Source organism: Hoplias malabaricus, chromosome 6 (genome assembly GCF_029633855.1).
Source record: "Hoplias malabaricus isolate fHopMal1 chromosome 6, fHopMal1.hap1, whole genome shotgun sequence".
Taxonomy (NCBI): domain Eukaryota; kingdom Metazoa; phylum Chordata; class Actinopteri; order Characiformes; family Erythrinidae; genus Hoplias; species Hoplias malabaricus.
The window spans coordinates 33,039,139-33,051,457 of NC_089805.1; the positions used below are offsets into that span (position 1 = coordinate 33,039,139).

Here is a 12,319-nt window from a genome sequence, read left to right on the forward strand (position 1 = left end):
GCTGACGTTTACTGATTACAAATTAAGCTTGTCCTTTCAAATGAAATGAAACGATTGCTGTGAACAGAGGCATAAGGTAATGAAAGGCAAAGCTGATGAAATCTGTATGACAGTAAAAATCATGTTTTTAGCTGAACATTATACAAATTGCTATCTTAATGTCTTAAAAAGATAAAAGGTCAGTTATTTGTATTTTTGACACCTTTATCTAATGTACAAAGAAGAGGTCGTTGCAGTCCTGCAAGACTTAACAGTTATTATTATAAGTGGTAATTATTCTAGCTGAAAAATTCTGGGAGAAGCCCATTTTAGGGCTTATGTTATTCTCTTTTATGTTAACAGATATGATGAATAAACTTCATCTTCTGGTTCCCTCTCATCTTCCAAGACAGTGAGTTTATGTTGGCATTTGCCAAGACATACTATTAAAGCAAGACAAATCTTAGCTTTCTAGCAAAACCTTATTGCACAAGCTTCTCAACAAAACATGAAGGAACATATGGTAGATACTGGCTCCTGGACTCTATATCCAGTATAGCTCCTAGTCTTTACTGCATATCTTACAGAATTGGCTGTTTATTGTGATGGTATCCAGGAAAGTTCACCCACAAAACCACAGTTAGAATCTTCTGGCTTTAAGGCCTAAGCTCATCATGGTGTCATCTGTAAAAATTCAGCATCTGCTGCACAGGATTCATTTGGCAAGCAGTGCTGGTCCACCCTTCTGAAATATGAGTGTTACTGTTGGCTTTCATCTCAGTAGTAGCAGCTGATTTGTTGTGAGCAGAGAGTTTGGAGCTGAAGGTTCAGCTAAATTCCTCTGCCAGGATCTCAGACAATCCGTCAAAGAGCTGGAGAGCAGTGCATGCCTATACGCCTACACCTGAAGGGGAGAGCCTTCATACGGCTGAATTTTTTATATACCTCTAACGGGCCATTAAAATAACAGCTTTCTGAACTAGGTTTATACACAGAATGTATAAACTACAGATATAAAGCAAAGGGTAACAGTGTTTAGCTTTGAGTTTTATGAAATATATAAAAGTGTTCCACACAGACCTTTGCCAGTCTCTTCCAAATTATGATTCTACATTTTCTGGCCCCGTCTTATTGAGCTACCACAATGAGCTGTACATGACATAATGCATATGATGTTTTTCTGAGGTAGTGATATCAGAATTATAAACTAAAATCATTGTGGACTTGTCCTTATCTGTTATTTAAATTCTAGATAACATAAGTTTGAAAGGAAATTGTAGATGGGTAACGTTACAGCAGAATATGCCTTAATATCTTTTATAACAACTGCAGAACCAACATGTTCTTAAAACAAGCACCTAGTGGAGATAGACGCTTAATTCATCAAATCAAAAATAAAATAAAGGAATAAATCAAAATGAAATAAATAATAATCATAATATGGGCTGAGCTGAATTCTTCAGATAACTAAGAATGTGAACACACAAGGCTTTGTCTTTTGCTTTGCTTTGGATTCCAAAGGATATTGAGAACATGCTTGTGAATATTAATTCTACACAGGATGGTCACTGTGCTCTCTGGATGAGCAGATGTCCACAAATGTTTACTTTTCCTTAATTCGATAATATGTTTGTCACAATGCACAGCAGATCTATCTAAAATTCCTCTGAAATATTAATAGGGAGTTAATACCCTTCTTTTGTTGCATTAAGAATTTCTCTTATGGGAAAACTTTTCACTAGATGTGAACATTGCTGTGAGGATTCGCAGTCCACAGCAAGGGAGTTAACAACAAAGTTAAACGGTCCTAGAGTCCTGGGTTCAATTCTTGCCTCTGGTCATTGTCTGCATATATTTGAATATATAATGCACACAGTATGTAAAATGAACATGGTCCATCATGTTTCTCACACTGAGAAAACAAACAAGCTAAACTAAACTAATCTGAAACCAAGCACCAAACACTCTAATCAGCTAGTGGTGTAATTGTGGGGAGCTTACCAAACAGCAGGAGGAAACACAGGACCCCTCACCTCTCCACAGCTGGACATTTCCAAGGGTCATTTGGAGCACGGTCCTGTCCTGATCTTTTCCCTCTGTGGGGATTTACCCTGGATTTTGGCAGATACCTCAGCAGGCAATTACTGTCAAATAAATTCCTCCGCCTGCTTCATCATCCTCTCCTAATATTCCAAATTCGTTTCTCATTAGACAGGTGTCAAATGGAATTAGATGCTTCATTTACATCCCGGATGTCATGTGAGTCTACAAATTTGCTTACCCCAGTGTCAGGGTCCCTCAGTGTTCAGTTTGAGAAGTACTGGGCGGATTTAGGAGACGGGTTTCCTCCACAGAGGACCTCTGTGTAACTTTACAGAGGAGAGAGGAAATTAAATCAGTGGCTCCAGAGCCGATAACTGGAGGTGCTTTATTCAGATTTTGAAAAGAATAGCACAGAGAGATTGAAATCCACGCATTCCTATTCAACAGAGCCACGGCTGGCGCTTTTCTGGCAGCAGTAAGTCAATCAAAAAAGATTGCACATGTTCCACCAACAGACTCCTCATGGGTTGTTATTCAGGAACTGTCCACACAGAGGACTTGTTTCTTGAATTGCAGAGAGCATAACAAACCCTAGGCTTTATTGTGCATGCAAGAAAACTTCTCTTCTCTTCTCCAGCCACAGGGTGCCTATTTCATGGGTGCCTGCAATTATTCACAGCAGAGTATCCTCTCACTGCTCATCTCCTGTACAGCTTTATAAAGAACAATATCCCATAAACAAACTCTTATTTCAGCAAAGCAATGTAGTCTACACAGAGAATCCCAGTGCAGATAGTGAGACCAAAGCTCCAAGAGTATGGAGGTGGACATCTTGGCTGAAGGACCACAATTGCTTTAGGAAGGAAGTGTCTGAGCCATCTTAACCTGAGCTCCACAGTCTGTGGGACCAGCAGGGCACATGATCTTGCTGTGGAATTAATGTTAACCACAAAGCTGTCCAGTGTGTTGATGAGACAAAGAAGACCTTGATTCGTCAAGCCCTTGGCAATTCAAACTCATGGCTAGCTAAACCTCACAAGATCATAAAAGGAAAAAGACCTTGTGTTCCCCATTGGTAAAGAGCTGGTGAAAGTGTCTAATATAAGGAGGAGGTTGAGGTGAGATTTGATCAATCGGTTTGAATAAACACTAAATGCATTTGCATAGTGAAAAAGGTACAATTTATGTTTATTTATTTACATTTTTTTAATCATTAATCAGATATATTTAGTTTTGTTCACTTCTGCAGATTGCATAAACTCACTGTTGTTGGCATGGTGATAATCAAGATGACAGGTCAGCCGCATCCCAGCAGAATTAGAATTTGTTTACAAATATTAAAAAATGCTATTTCCATTAATTTTTTTCTTCTCTGAAACACAGCAAAACTTAGCTTCTGTCTTGAAAGCCTTTGCTGCTGTCACTATGAAAAAGCTCTATAAATTAAGCTACTGACAGCATTAACATCTCCAAAAACAACTGCAGTGGGTCTCAAACTGGGCTATGAGCATCCCAGCTGTGTGTGAAAGTGCTTATGAAATTCCAGCTTCTCAATGAGGGGGTGCATCTCTGTGTGTTACATTTACTTTTTCAATATGGAAAGTAGTGTACCCAATTGTCCAGTTTTGTTAAGAGAAAATAACCTCTTTTGTCAATTGAAAAGACATTCTCCTTGTTTATTTATTTCTGTAACAGCATGAAAAGTTTCAAACAAGAAAAAACAACATCCAGTGTGTAGGTTAGGGAAAAAAGTCTACACATGTATAATTATCATGTTGTTTATACATTGTTTAGTGTGTAACAGCCTTTAAATCATGTACCATAAATTGAGATTCAAACTACTATTATATTTAATTTCTTCTATTATTGACTATCTATTTAGTGGAGCTAGTTATGGTTGCACATAGCTTGCAGTATGCAAAATACTGTTCTTAAGTTAACTTAACATTATTATTCAGTTAGGGAAGAGGGCTTGGGACCAGAAGGCCACTGGTTCTATCCCCACAACCAGATGGAAATATGGGTTGGGAGAATGAAGGACTAGCACTGTGTCTTCCATTAACAACAATACACCAACTAGTTTGGAAGCCTGTGAATGAATGCAGTGGATTTAGAAAGAATTAAAAAAATTTTTTTTATATATATATATAAAAAAAACAAAACAAAACTACCCAGCCTCACTGAGCTTGCCAAATAAGCAGCATCAGCAGGGATCAGCACTTCAGCACACAAAAGACAGCACTTACTTGTCAACATGCACATATACTTGCACTCTCTCACACACAAACACACACAGACACCCTCCTATCAGTCTCTCTCTCTCTAAACCAGACACATGCAGTGTTTACACAGCAATTCCCTGGCTAGGAAATGCAGGATTGCATCACCACAGAGACCTAATCACTGGAGTCCAGCTGGGCTAGAGGGGCTCACTATCAGATATGAACCACTAGCTGCCCTCATACACACACAATCACACATCAGAATTTGCATAGAGCTTGTTTGGGATGCTTTTCCATTACATAGCTGCTGCAGAGAGGAGAGTGGAGAGAAGAGAGAGAAAGATAGAGAGAGAGAGAGAGAGAGAGAGAGAGAGTGAGAGAGTGTGTGTGTGTGTATAGAGGAAGAGTGCAGAGATTACTTCTCTGGTAGAAGCTTGGGAGCCAAAGGCAGAGAATAGGGAACACAGTGGAGTGTGAGTTCTGAGTGACATCAAGCCCCCAAGAGAGGAGATCCATTACATCCTCCACAGCTCCCTGCCTGGCCTTTCCTTACTCTCGCTTTGAAGTAGAAAAAAAGGCAAAAAAACATCTGAAAAGCTCAAACTGCCCTCCTCATTTATTCCATGCAGAAAGCAATTAACTTTGTAATCTGTTTACAAATGAGGTCCCCCCCCTCGTGCGCTCAAGTGTGTATATGCATGTATGAGACTTAAATGGCACTAATTCGTTAGATACAACCAGTGAACATGCAGCTGCAATTCAAATCAGTGGGGTCCACAATGTTCTTCAGAGTTTATGATCTCTGCTATCAAGCAACATTTCTGAAACAAGTCTTGTATTAAGGCTGTATTTCTGGTGGCGTATAGATGCAGTTGTCAAAGTAAAAAAAAATTAATTCTAACTTTTCAAGTCAATGACAACCTTCCTTTAATGCCTTGATCAGAATATATAACATTCTTGTCTTTCACAACATTCACTGTGTCAGATTAGTGACGTGTCTTGTTCGGGAGACAGGCAACACCACACGTTTGACACGGACCATCCTTCTTTCGCCTCATTGCGTGAGTTCAGAGTTTCTCGGGGAGGCGGGTCAAGAAACTGTCAATCATGGCTACAGAAGCACTGTGTGTGCTGCTGCCGGTTTTGTGTTTTCCAAAAAGAAGAAGAAAACACAACTGTGGACCTGTTCCTGTGTGTTTCAAGGAGAGAACACACTGTCTGTCCTGCAAAGAGAACTTGAGGCAATGTGTTAACATGTCAAGAACATTTCCTCAGTTTGGTTTTACACCTGATAGCTGCAGCAACAGTCACCCTCTTTCTCTTCTCTGTGTTTACATATGCATGCCAGACAGTGCTCTGTCCTCCTATTGGTCATCGTCAAGGAACATAATGTAGGATATGTCAGACTTGGCGAAAATTTTTTTAAAAATTCTAACATGCTAGAATTTTCATTGTGGCGTTGTGGGGCGTCCCAGATGCCACACTGCTGATATTTGATTATGTCACACCACACGACTATTACTCACCCCTGACTCTCGAATTCGGTTTTGACACATTCGGTTTGTCGGCTATGACAAAATCTTGCTAAAATTGGACTGCATTCCTGTAGTCTGATCTCAGCATAAGACATTTCCAGTCAAAATGTCAAGTTATTTATTATTTTTTGTGTGTGTGTGTGGTGATAGAAAATTACACCGAACAGGCAAAATATAACATTAGTTAGTGCATTTCATGTCTTCATTTATATATTCAGTAGAGTTTTGTCAGTTTTTCAAAGAAATCTGATCAGTAGAATGTATATCTACAAGTAAAAATATCTCTGCTTCCCATGGCATCAGTTTATTTTGTGAAAACAAAAGCAACTTCTTTGCTTAATTTGCATTAGTTTTAATTTGATTTCCTCCATTTCTCAGTAACATCTGGACAGCTACACATTCTTTCAGACTCACTGTGAAGTGAATATTAGAAAGATGCATTAAACTACCTGTGTTTTTTTTTCAGATCTGAAGAAACAGATTTTTCATAGTTCTCAGAAACGTTTCTATGATGCCCCTAAAGGAAACGTCTACAATTGTGGGGAAACAGTACTAAACTTATTGTTATTTAGGGTGTAACAGTGTGTTTAAGGGGACAAAGGACAGTTTTTTGTACATGGATTAAGTTTGAATTACCACAGAAACTCAAGTGATCTGAAATAGCATAAATAAGTAAATAGTCGGCCTCCTCTTTCATTTTGCAAGCAGATTACCATACATCTATTATCAAGGGGCTTGCCTAGTTTTGTGCAGTACTGTATTTATACATAACAATACATGCTTTCAAATTTGACCTAGATTTGACTAAAGTGATCGTCATGAGATAAAATCATGAGAGTTAGGTAAGGATGATGAGAAAGAGCCACGCAATATTTCCAGATGTGGATGGTAAATGGGGTGGTAAATGATTTATCAAACTGAACAAAAATTGCTGTGTGTGTTGTTGTTTTTTTTTTTTTTGCCTCAAAAGCTTTGCCTCCAAATCACAGCCTACCTCTTACACTCCAAAAACTAAAAAGGCATCCAGCACAGTCTAAGAAAATCTATGAGGCAGTGTGCTGGGTGGTCCAGCTGCAGAGGCGATAATGCTTTAAAGAGCTTTTAATTCAGCCGTCTGCTATAGGCCACGAAGTGATATCATTAAGCCTGTGTTAGAGGCCAGCCACTCTGGCTGAGTGTTCACATGGGAAAGGCCCTGTCTCTACCCTTTACATGAAATGCAGCTCTGCTCAAGTGCGCTCTTACATCTGCTGTATATCCCCATCCCCCCCACCCAGCTCTTATCTTAATGTCAGAGCTGGATGGCCATTTCATGTCATATAATGGCTGGCAGCATATGCTCCTGTAGGTGTGCGACTAGGGCCAGCCGTGATGGGAGTAAATGTGCTTTTAAACTGGGATGGTTTCCCACCGGAGGCTGTGCTATTACGGAGCTGTGGGGCTATATATCACACCACTGCCCCCTGATGGCTGACCAAGACCTCATAGCAATCAGACATCCAGAGGAACTTCAGAAGTACTTCTCTTGTTTTTTGAATATGAATCACAGTACATATACATCACAGTACAATACATCAGTGCTCTTCAGCAGCCTCAAGAAAGGAACACTGAACAGCAGGCCTTTGGAGATAAGCTACTCCTCAGCAGCTATACAGCTGACTCAAACTATGGTAGATGATGGGAAGGCCAACAAATTCCAGATGCCGAGCTGAAAACCTGACAAATGGCCCTGCATTCTGTACTTGTGTCTGGATACTACACGGTTTCCTCGTGGGGCTTGGCTGCTGAGAAGCTGATTGTTTACACATACCGTGAAGGTCAAATGAAGGTGGGAAATCCCAGCTCATCACGACACTGTCCTCATTTCATTCGCTATAAGAAAACTGTTGCATTTCCCTGTGATAAAACTGTAAAAACAGTCCCAAAATTGAAGCTGTTTTATTCCACTTGCTTTGCTTTTACAAGAGATGGGCTGGTTTTGTCGAATAATCAAGGCCAACAGCAATCTGCCCCCATGTCACCTCCAAGAATCAGGATTACCTGACAAGCCATTGCCTTGTCTTCTCTATCGTTATCACTACTGACTGGCTGTCCACAAGTCTAAAGAAGAAAACACCACTGCTCCACACTGAGCACACCGATAGCTCTGACTCACTGATTTCTGATGTGTCTCGACAGTGCCAATTTGCAGACTTGAGATTTGGGGAAGTGCAACTAACCACTGATGTCTGAAAGAAAATGATGACACAGAACTGTCAGCCATGATGTAATGTCAGTACATTTTGTCCAAAGCAAAAAAGGGACATAAATCAACTCTGGTACTATCTCATCCAATGTACACTGGAGCTAGACTTCAGAATCAGCATGTTCAACTCAGCTCATGCTGACTGTAAACCACAAACAAACTAACAGAGTTCAGAGAGAGAGAGAGAAAGAGCGACAAAAAGGATGTATACAGTTTTGATTTACGGTCCATCTTGAATTATCTGGTTTCTTCTGGCTGGAAATTTTTCTGGCCTTTTTTTCTGCACAGATTCTTTATGGGATTCAGGTCTGGACTCTGGGTGGCCAACTCTAAAACACTTAACCATTTCTTGGCCACTTCAGCTGTATGCTTCATGGTCTTGGTGGAAGGTCCATTGCTGCCCAAGTGCACAATTTTCCTGCAGGCTGATTCATCTTCCTTTTTTCCCCTACAGTGTGGAACTCCCTGTATTTTTGGATTATGCACTGCACTGCAGCCACTGGCACTTAACATTTGGAAATGGATTTATAGCTTTTCCCAGTCTTGGGAGCAGCCACAACACACAACCGGAGGTCCTCGCTAATCTCTCTGGTTTTAGCTATGGCTTGCAATTGACTAGTAGACAGAACAGAAAACTACTGCTTCAGCTGGTATTAATTTACAGTTGTTTAAAATGCTCTAAAACAAGATAGAAAATACCAGGACAACTTGGAATGGCCTAGAAGCCTTACTGGAATTCTGTGAAGCTGCTTTGTGACAACATCAGTTGTGAAAAGCGCTATATAAATAAATTTGATTTGATTTAGAAGCATTTTTTCTCACAAAACCTGCAACATTTTCAAGATATATATATATATATATATATATATATATATATATATATATATATATATATATATATATATATATAGAGAGAGAGAGAGAGAGAGAGAGAGAGAGAGAGAGAGAGAGAGATTTTTTTAAGACATGGTATATAAATTTGGACATGGTACTTTAAGTAAAAATGTAAAAACAGAATAAAATGTTAAAAATACAAACAAGCAACCAAAAGTTTGTCATTCGAGCCAAGAATGTATTGGTATATGTTTTCTCTCTGAGAGAGAGAGAATCATATCTTTAGGGGACTTTATTCAAATTCATGTATAAAAAAATGTGTTTTGAAAGTCATGGTTATTGACTTGTGTTAAGAAATAAGTCTCTCACACACAAAAAATTGTGCAGGACCAAATGCGAGAGGCAGAGAATAGTTGAGCAGAAAATAAAAGCCAGAAAGACATGTCTATCATAACATTTTTGGATTTAAATAATCAGAGACTTCCACAGATAATCTTATTAAACCCTTTAAAATAAAGCACATGTCAGATAATGTTAAGGGATCGTTAATAATATTTAGGAAAGTCTGAAGAATCTCAGTACAGGATTCTCTGGAGACATGCTCGAATGATCCTATCTAACAAAACACAGATTTCACAGTGTCATATTGCCACACTGAATCAATAGTTTTAAAAATAAATATGAATATGTTTCAAGAACCCTCAAATTTAGTCACTACAATGTCATTCATTGGTAATACACTCAACCTGCCCCTTTCTGCAGCAAGTGATCATTGCTTAAGAGCTTCTTTCTCCTGTATGGCAATGTTTCATTTTGACTGTTTATTTGAGGTTTTTTTTTTTTAATAGCCCACATTTGATCACTCCACAATGGCAATGATACCATGAAGCTTCCAGGCCTCTTTTGAGTTTTAGATCAGAAATGTGCTGTGACATTCTGCCATATAACGCCCTCATACAAATCTGAATTCATTGTTCTTCAGTAATAGAAAATTGTACATGGCTAGAGGCAACAAAAACAGACCCATACATATTTGTTCCCGCCTGCTTCAGCTTTAGTGTTGGTGTGCATTTTGTTTTTTACAAACATAATCCCATCTACATTCATCTTCATTTAAGTCTGGCCTTATCGATCCTCAGAAAAATCCAGTAATGCTTCTGGACATCCTTGTGAAATGAGTTGCAATGTTTTACACAATTGATGAGTGATGATAAATTTGCAACAAAATATGGCAAATAATACTTATGAAAATAATAGTTATTTTCTACATATTTTTCATGTGAATCAAATAAGATGAACCATCTAACTGCTTTGAAGTCCCTGAATAAAAACGTTTATGCTCCACAGAGTGGGTCCCCCAATAGCATGGCCATGAAAGTAGATTTAATACATATTCTCTGATACATATAGGCCATTACCTGTCTGTATACTGGATGCTGTCTGGTGTGAATAATAACTGGAGGTAAAGGCTAATTGCTCCTCTAAGGCTACGTTCACACAGGAGCTTAAAGTGCTCCAAATCTGATCTGTTTCTTCACATGTGACATAGGTATGGATTTGAATATTTTAGATCAGATATGTGGCGCTGAAATCCGATTCATATCTGATCTGTCGCAATGTGACTCTGAAAAGCCAGATTGGAAAGTCTGTTGAGAATGATCAGTGGACTAAAGTCAACATATTTTCACTTTAATTTGGAGTGAGTAGGGCATGGAAACAGATTGGTCGATACATTTTCATTTTGTAAAAAAATATTGGGAAACTAAATGTGTGTGAAACCGGGTTCCAGTCATTCATTTATGAGAAAAAAAGCCTCATGGAAAACAAACATGAGAAGAATTTCTTTCGTATAAGTGGTTGATCATTCTTTTTATTGTTATTGTTGGTATGAAGGCTGCTTTAATGGATCAGGGAAATATTATACATTATGTTGGTGCTTGATCCCTTCTATTTGCAAGAGACGGTTCTTTTTGGTCTTTATTTTATACTCTGGTTTTACATTCATCTGGAAAAAAGAAAAGGTTGGTTTTGGGATACAGTAAAACACCAGTCCTTCTCCATTTCATTTAAAAACTAAAGTGTTTTGGATGAAAAAGATGGACATTTCGTTCTGGTCAGAGAATATCCGGGTCAGTTTACAAGTGATGTCAGATATAAGTCACGTTATACAGGGGAGTCAGAATTGATCATGAAAAAAGATTTGAGCATCTTTTACCTGCTGTGTAAACATAGCCTAAATATATTCTAATGGCAGACTTGTAAACCCTTGTGGAATGAAGTGGAAGAGATGCAGACGGGATCTAGTTCTTAGGCTTTGGTTCTTGTTACATGTGCGAAGATTCTATGCAGCGGCTATTTCATTCAGCTTCATAAGACACATACTTCCAAAGAAAGATTATCCAAAGTGCTGAATTTCTTGCATTTACAAACCATCTCCAGACTGTGGTCTGTCCCTGGATTTTAGAAAGCTTTCTGAACTTTTTTTCTGTCTGTTCCAATGTAATATTTTCGGATACGTCAACTTCACAAAATAAAATTTCTGTGAAGAGCAGGCACCATCTAAGACCAACAGAAATGCTGCAAAATGACTCAGAATAAGAGCTTTTTACATTGACATCCATTGAAAGTTATGAAGGTTTCCACACTTCAGAATAGATGTCAGATTTTTTAAATGAAGGAATGGCATATAATCAATCATAAGAGCATTAGAAAGTCTAGCACTGATGTAGGATGATTAGTTATGGATAACAAATATCACTCCAACTCATTCCAAAAGTGCTTAGTATAGTTCCAGAGTGTGCTGTTCTACTGCTCCTCTGCCCAAGCTTGGGTGGTTTAAACCTCTGTGGTGACTCTTGGCTTTGTGCATTGTAACTTTAAGCTCATCTGCAGCTCATTAAATTTTAGGCAAGTAAAAATGTGACCTGCATAGGTTTAGGTATGAGGATAATGGGTCACACTATGGACCATATAAAGGGTGTAAACCTGCATTTGTTACAGACAAAAGTACTTGTTTCAGGCTTCACTAACTAAACAAAACCACTAGAGAAGCTGAAAGTAGCTCACAAATACAAGTTCACTGATCTTACTAAATGCTGGGGAGTGAAATGTTGTACAAGCTGAGGGATCTATACAGTAATGAGTACCTATCTGTGCTGAAGGTAGAGTGTGTGTGGTACACAGAGGGCAGAGGGTCTTTGCCCCTGGGGCATCCTAATGGGGGCAACCACGGAGACAGCCATATATTTATTAAAAAAAATAAAAAAGGAGGGCCTGGTAAGTGTGCTGGGGGCCAATTAACTCACCCAGGGTTGCTAACTGAGGGGTAGGGGCCATGAGATGATAGAACATGATGATGGAGTATGGGGATCAGGGCTTAATGCACACTACCATTTCCATTCAGCTTCACAAACACAGTTATGTGTGTGTGTGTGTGAGAGAGAGAGAGAGAGAGAGAGAGA

At 38.9% G+C, this 12,319-nt stretch overlaps 1 protein-coding gene across 2 annotated transcripts in view; it reads right to left on the minus strand.

Annotated features, from left to right (window-relative positions):
• vps50 (VPS50 EARP/GARPII complex subunit) overlaps positions 1-12,319 on the minus strand; it is a 153,606-nt gene that overhangs the window by 36,651 nt on the left and 104,636 nt on the right. The window lies entirely within an intron of this gene.